At 41.0% G+C, this 6,677-nt stretch overlaps 1 long non-coding RNA gene across 2 annotated transcripts; it reads right to left on the bottom strand.

Moving 5' to 3' along the window:
- Positions 1-992: 992 nt before the first annotated feature.
- Positions 993-6,342, bottom strand: LOC125521158. 2 transcript variants are annotated; one of them, XR_007289082.1, is made up of 6 exons: positions 5,705-6,342; positions 5,466-5,624; positions 4,669-4,848; positions 2,799-3,066; positions 2,166-2,310; positions 993-1,331 (listed from the first exon to the last, which is right to left on the bottom strand). It is a non-coding gene; the product is annotated as an uncharacterized LOC125521158 (long non-coding RNA). The 2 variants fall into 2 exon arrangements; XR_007289083.1 differs by having other exon boundaries at positions 2,890-3,066; positions 5,705-6,340.
- Positions 6,343-6,677: the final 335 nt, after the last annotated feature.

The raw sequence follows: 6,677 nt of genomic DNA, 5'->3' as shown, positions 1-6,677 counted from the left end.
TGCATCACACAATCTCAGATTCATCTATTCAACCAACACATAAAACCTCAAAGAGTGCCCCAAAGTTTCTACCGAAGAATCACGACAAAAACATGTGCCAACCCCTATGCATAGGTTCATGGGCGGAACCCGCAAGTTGATCACCAAAACATACATCAACTGAATCACGTGATATCCCATTGTCACCACAGATACGCACGACAAGACATACATCAGGTGTTCTCAAATCTTTAAAGAATCAATCCGATAAGATAACTTCAAAGGGGAAACTCAATCCGTTACAAGAGAGTAGAGGGGGAGGAGAAACATAAGATCCAACTATAATAGCAAAGCTCGCGATACATCAAGATCGTGCAAAATCAAGAACACGAGAGAGAGAGAGATCAAACACATAGCTACTGGTACATACCTTCAGCCCTGAGGGAGAACTACTCCCTCCTCGTCATGGAGAGCACTGGGATGATAAAGATGGCCACGGGAGAGGGATTTCCCCCTCCGACAGGGTGCCAAAACGGGTTTAGATTGGCTTTCGGTGGCTACGGAGGCTTTTGGCGGCGAAACTCCCGATCTATTATGCTCCCTAATCGTTTTAGGTTACTAGATGACCCGTTTCGCCAATGGCGCAAAGTCCGAGAGCGAACCAAGTTTTCAAACCATGCAAGTTAGAATATTTATTATTTAGAGACCAACTCCTACTTATATTGCCTTGTGAATGTTACTATACTATGGAATTAGTAGTGATAACATGGTGTATTCTTCGATAGCTATTCCCCCATTCCCTCCTATTTATAAAACTGTAATACTTGCAAAAGTACATTGGCTAACAGATCACACTTCTACACAAATAAGCAAAAAATGCATAAGATGTTTATATCAGGGAATAACCTTTGCAAAGTTAAGTAAAAGGTTTCATATGAGATATATTGATAAGCGGTAACATATGACCACTAAGCATGTGATGTGTTCCACTATTTAATTTCAACCACAAGTTGTTCCAGGTACCTATCAATTTCATATAAGCACTTTATAATAGAATTTTGGACAGTCTCAAAAAATGCGCACCACTAATTAACACATGCAACCATTCTTACATAGCGAAGCCAAAGCTTCAATTATTTTGAGTAGCTTGAAACTCAAAAACCCAGAAAGCATAATTTGTTCTCAGTCCGGTACAAGACTCATTAAAACCCTCCGTGTTCAATTTTGAAACCTTCTAGTAGAAACTGAAATATCACTGTGCACAGAGGTTATTGTTCTACTAAGTCACCGGACGAATAAACACATATGTAGAATCTCCCGTCATCGGACTTAGTCCCCCGAAATGCGGTGACCTAGAGACATAAAAACAAATTAGCACCACATAGTTAATGACAGAGAACCTATCAATGAATTTCCATCTAAGCCACCGAAATTCACCGGTTGCGCCAATGACTCAAGTACCTGATTTAAAACAATATTTATCTGCTTAGCATTTGGTACCGACATTTTTTCCACAGAATAACATCACAAGTTTTAGGATGCCTCTTCTAATTGAAGACGTAAAATCCCCGCTTACATCATGGACTATAACAGTGTCCCTTTGACTAATATATATGTAATAATAATAATGTATGAACATGTATATCATACCAGTGTGCCTCTGCTAGTTAACTTCCCTTTATTATAAGTGTGCAACAAGCATTACCCTTTGCATATATAAATAGTAAGCAGGCGATCTACTGGATTCTATAACCCATATATTAAAAATAAAATCCTTTATCGTAAGCAGCTACCATTGGTTTGGGCATACATAACAATAAGCAGGTGGTATACACTGAATTCTGGAACACCCGCATTAATTATCTGTGCACTTAGCCTTCCCTTATCAGCAAGCAGCAAATATTCTCCCAAAGAAGTAATCGCATGTATTGCCAAAAGCTAAGATAACTGGGCACATCCCACACACGTTGATATTAACCAACATAAGCACTAACAGGAAAAACATTCTCATGTCTCCCAACAGTTCAAAAAACCTTCAGGAATGCCTACTAATTAGCAAGGCCATGTTCTAGCGTACAAATAAATTATTTCCATCCAGTATATAATGCAGAAGCAAGTATTCTCTGGAAGGATATATTCATATATACCAAATAGACACAGTATAAGTTCCAACGATAATGGCATACCTATAGCAGAGACATAGCCTTAAGAAACGCTGTCCGTAGTTAAAAAAATCATTACAGCAGAAACCAGAAGCCAACATCAGTGTGGTTCGCAAGAAGAGGAAGCCATTTCTGTTAATGAGTAGCACAACAGCAAATTGAAGAGAACCTACATTACATGGCATAAAATCCAGTTAAGAAGAAAATCTAATGTGATATGTAACTATATGGATACACTTGAGTTGTTATAATTACTTGGGAATTTAGAATGGAAAATTTAAGAAAATAATTCAAATTATTGCTTTTCCAATAGAGGCCCTATAACAAGAATATAGTTGCACAGAAGATCATCAGGTAAAAAACACTTTAGTAGATCCATGAAAAGCAAATGCCAAGATAAAAGGTCTGACATAACTGTCCAGATTTTGTATCAACCAGTCATATATATACAAGCATTTTGCCTCTATAAACAACATTTTAATGGTGGAGTAATCAATCTGAACAATTTTCAATTAAAAATAAAATATCTAAAGACTAAGCTCTAGTTCATGTATTTTAGAGAAGTTCAGTTCGGCGAAACTACGGAAGCAAAGGTCTGAAAATATCGATACACGTCAAACTATGTATTTCCATCAGCCTAAAAATTCCGAGAATTACATGGTACCGATACACGTCGAACTCTGTTAAAGCGGTACAGTTACAAGGCCAGAAAGGCGATTCAAGTAACGATGCAGGGTGCTGAATAGACCAGCTTCAACTTCTTCAGAGATCCTTCTGCATCTGCTAGCTTCTCTGAAACTGTTTTCTCAAGATCAGAAGAGTAACCTTTTCCTTCTTCCATGTTTCAGTGGTAGTATTTGAGTGTGAGCAAAGAGCCTTCCACACAGAAGAACTGTTGAAAAGACAAGTAACAGCAAGATCTTTCCTACACAAGCAATAGCAAAGAATTGTTGAGAGTATCGTCAAATTTAAAATTTCTGAACTTTTATGACAAATTTTGACCCAAAAAAAGTTCTTGGATTTTTTTTAATTTTCACAGATCATCAACCATACCAGGTGTAGCAATCTGGGACAGTTTCAACCCATTTGGTCTAGCACGTTGAGAGCATAGTCAAAATTAAAATTAAAAAAGTTCTCCATTTTTCTAATTTTCACAAATCATCAAACCTACCAAATGTACAAATCTGGGAAATTTCACACAAAAAATATGAATAATTCCTAGAAGGAAGGCAGTGGTAAGCGAATAAATTTCAGTTCAAATCGGCATTGTTCCAAATATCGGCCAGTTAATTGGCATCTGGGTCAGTTAATCACTACTCGGTTGGTCAGCGAATTCGCCTATTTATCCCTACTCAGCACCCGACCAATATGGTACTCCCTCCGTTCGGAATTACTTGTCGCAGAAATGGATGTATCTAGATGTATTTTAGTTCTAGATACATCCATATCCAAGACAAGTAATTCCGAACGGAGGGAGTACCAATTACCGATATCCTGAACATTGCAAATCGGGTATCTAAACTATTCTCTCAGCAGTATAATTGCATTCTTATAGAAAATAAAGCAAGTAAAAAGTAGGAGGTACTTTCTAGAAAGCAGCAAGATTGAAGTATACACTGATTTATTTGTAAGATGTATCTTTATTATATTCAGCATATAACATGGTTGACAACAATAGGGGCAGAAATAAATATTGCTAGAGCTTTGAACAAAAGCTAATTACTATAGCTCTGTATTGTTGCATGTTGTTATCTAAATTCAGTAAATCTACTATGCTTGTGCTCTTTAGGAAACATCTCCAAAGATTTGCAACAATTCCAGTATAACATCTCCAGGTTTTTGAAGTCATGTTCATTATTATTCTTTCGTATAGAGTTGTTTACTAATTTCAGTTCTTCTTGAAACATCACACATCACTGGCTACTGCTTCTTTTCCAAAATGGGAATGCGCCAAAAATACATAGCCTAAAATTACATAATACAACCTTGACCGACAGTTTGATAGAAGAACTTCAGAAAAGAAGGGAATATTAAAAAAAAAGAAATAGAGAAATATTGTAATGGTTACGAAGTTGTCTTTCTAAATGTGATAAGCCCTTCTAAGGTAATATTGCAAGGTGCACAACACCTTGTAAGTTGCAGAAACACATCTGGGGATCTTAAAAAAACTCAAACCTTCGAAGCACTGTCACTGCCTAAATAGTAAATTCTAATTCTTGGGAATTTAGAAAGATAAAATCAGTGCTGACATGCCAGTGAAGAGCATAGTGAACACAATAGTGCTTAAGAAATTTGTCTGCGATCTTCTCTAGATATGGTTATAGCATCACCTTGCATGAATACATCATGGCATAGTTGAGTGCATTGGACAATCTCTACATGCACTGGGTGGTCTATTTAATGATCTTAAAGGATCCATGTAAAAAGATAAGAATGTGACGGTATAAGTAGAAGAACACATGTGTACTTATTGACAGAAACAGAGAAGTAACTATAATCCAAACAATGCTTCAGCAAGAAAACATACTTGCTCTTAACTGGACAGCAGTCATTGCTCACGAAGTGTTGTTGGCCATCTGAAGAGTAGGTGCAAGAGAGAGACGAGTGGCGGCCTAATTTTGGCTGTCATAAGGGTCGGGATCCGCCTCCCTTAGCTTCTTCACATCGAGGACTGGCCTGAATTTATTTGGGTGTCGGTACCCTGACTCTTGGAATGTAACAAAGGATCAATGGATTAGTAACAAAACTAACTGATTGTAGCTTGCATACGATATATACGTTATATGTACTCACTATTTTACTGAGACATATCAACACTATAATGCAGAAAATGCATGCAGATCAACATAACTGCACAAAAACCACCCATGCACGACACTGAAAATTGTACGAGAGGCTAGAGCTATTTCGTGCTGATCAAAACAATACATATTCAAGGAAATCTGTATTTATACATGGATAATATCTAACTTGAAAGGCCAAATTAGATTTAGGACATCAAACTATGGCCTGTTTGAGAACACCAAACTAAACTCCTGCCTGTTCAATTCAGAAGACGAAAAAGCTTCAGCTGGTACAACATCAAAGCGATTTTTGCAGAGTTAGAGAATTTCATTGCCGTGAATTAGTGGACAGCGAGATTTAGGCATTTTTCCATTGGAATTAACGGCACTCTTTAATCCTCACGGTCATCCAGATGTATATAGTACATACCAATCTAGGATACAACTGTATGGCCCAGCTTGAATCACATGGGATGATGAAATACATAGGCTATGGATATGACGAACCTGGAAAAGATAGGCAAATAACACAAATGATTACCTGCAGGCTGCATCGTCATTCATAATTGACCACTTAAATCTTGGAGGCTGTCATCCATGCCGATGCTTGGCCCTTGCCATCCAAGCCGTCTCTATCTTGGATGGCCGACATGGAGAAAGGGGCTGGAGGAGGAAGATGGAGAAGCCGTGGATCCGAGGCCTAGATTGGGGACGAATTAGCCTTCCTATATTAGACACCAAGTCATTGACTAAAAAGAAAGTGGCGAGAGAATTCCATACCTGATGGATAGTACAGAATGGGATGAAATCATATGTCCCCAGCAAAGCATCTCCATAGGGGTGGTAAAGAGAGTGGGGCGGGGGGAGATGGCCGTCGCTCCCGCTCCCGTGGTCTCGACTCTCGACCACCACCTATTTAGGCTATTGCAGCCCGCATCGCTCGATTTCGCTGGGTCCCTTCTTCCTCCTTCAGACCACGGCCAGACAGAGAGAGATCGAGGAGATGGATGACGAGGGTAGCCGAACCCTAGCCACATGAGTTCCTTCCTCCTCCACGGCCAACACAGCATGGCCGGCTGCTGCTCCCCTCCTCCTGCCGAGTCTGGATCGGGGCCGCGCTCATGGAGGCAGAGCAGGGGGCGACCGCATCTGGGCCACCACGCGACACGGACAAGGCGCGGCTGGCTGCTGCCCCCTCGTCCTGCCGAGCCGCTCCTCTGCTCAAGCTCAAGGTGGCTATGGCGACGAGGCGGAGAACAAGGGTTGGAGGTCGCCGGTGGCCGGTGAGGGCGAGGCGGGGCCCTGGCGCGACGGCGGCAGGAGGGGAGGCGGCGGCGGGGGTCGCGAGGGAGTGGAAGGAATCGAGGAGGACGTGAGAGGGGCTGACTGAGGGAGATATTTTCATCTTCGTGGCTAACTCCTAATTCAATCGCACCGAAACAAGGAGAAACCCACCTCGTGAGGCCCACCCGCCATCGACTCTTGAAGCAGTCTCAAACATAAAAAAAGACCAACGGCTGACCAGAAGCCAGCAGCCAAAAAAAAAGCACTGTTACTGCTGAAGTAACTCCATCGTGCGGTCAAAGGCATTGTGCGCGCTCGATGCCTCCAGAACAGCGGGTTGTCTAGCGTCATTTATATGTTCGATATATGGAGATATATAGGTGGAAGAAGTACGTCAGGGGGGCCACGAGTGTGGGCGCGCACCCCTATCTCGTGGCCTCCTCGAAGCTTCCTTGACGTAGATTCCAAG

The sequence above is a fragment of the Triticum urartu genome, chromosome 7 (genome assembly GCF_003073215.2).
Source record: "Triticum urartu cultivar G1812 chromosome 7, Tu2.1, whole genome shotgun sequence".
In the NCBI taxonomy this organism is placed as follows: Eukaryota; Viridiplantae; Streptophyta; class Magnoliopsida; order Poales; family Poaceae; genus Triticum; species Triticum urartu.
The sequence above is the reverse complement of the archived record's forward strand: the minus strand, read 5'-3'. Positions and strand labels throughout refer to the sequence as shown.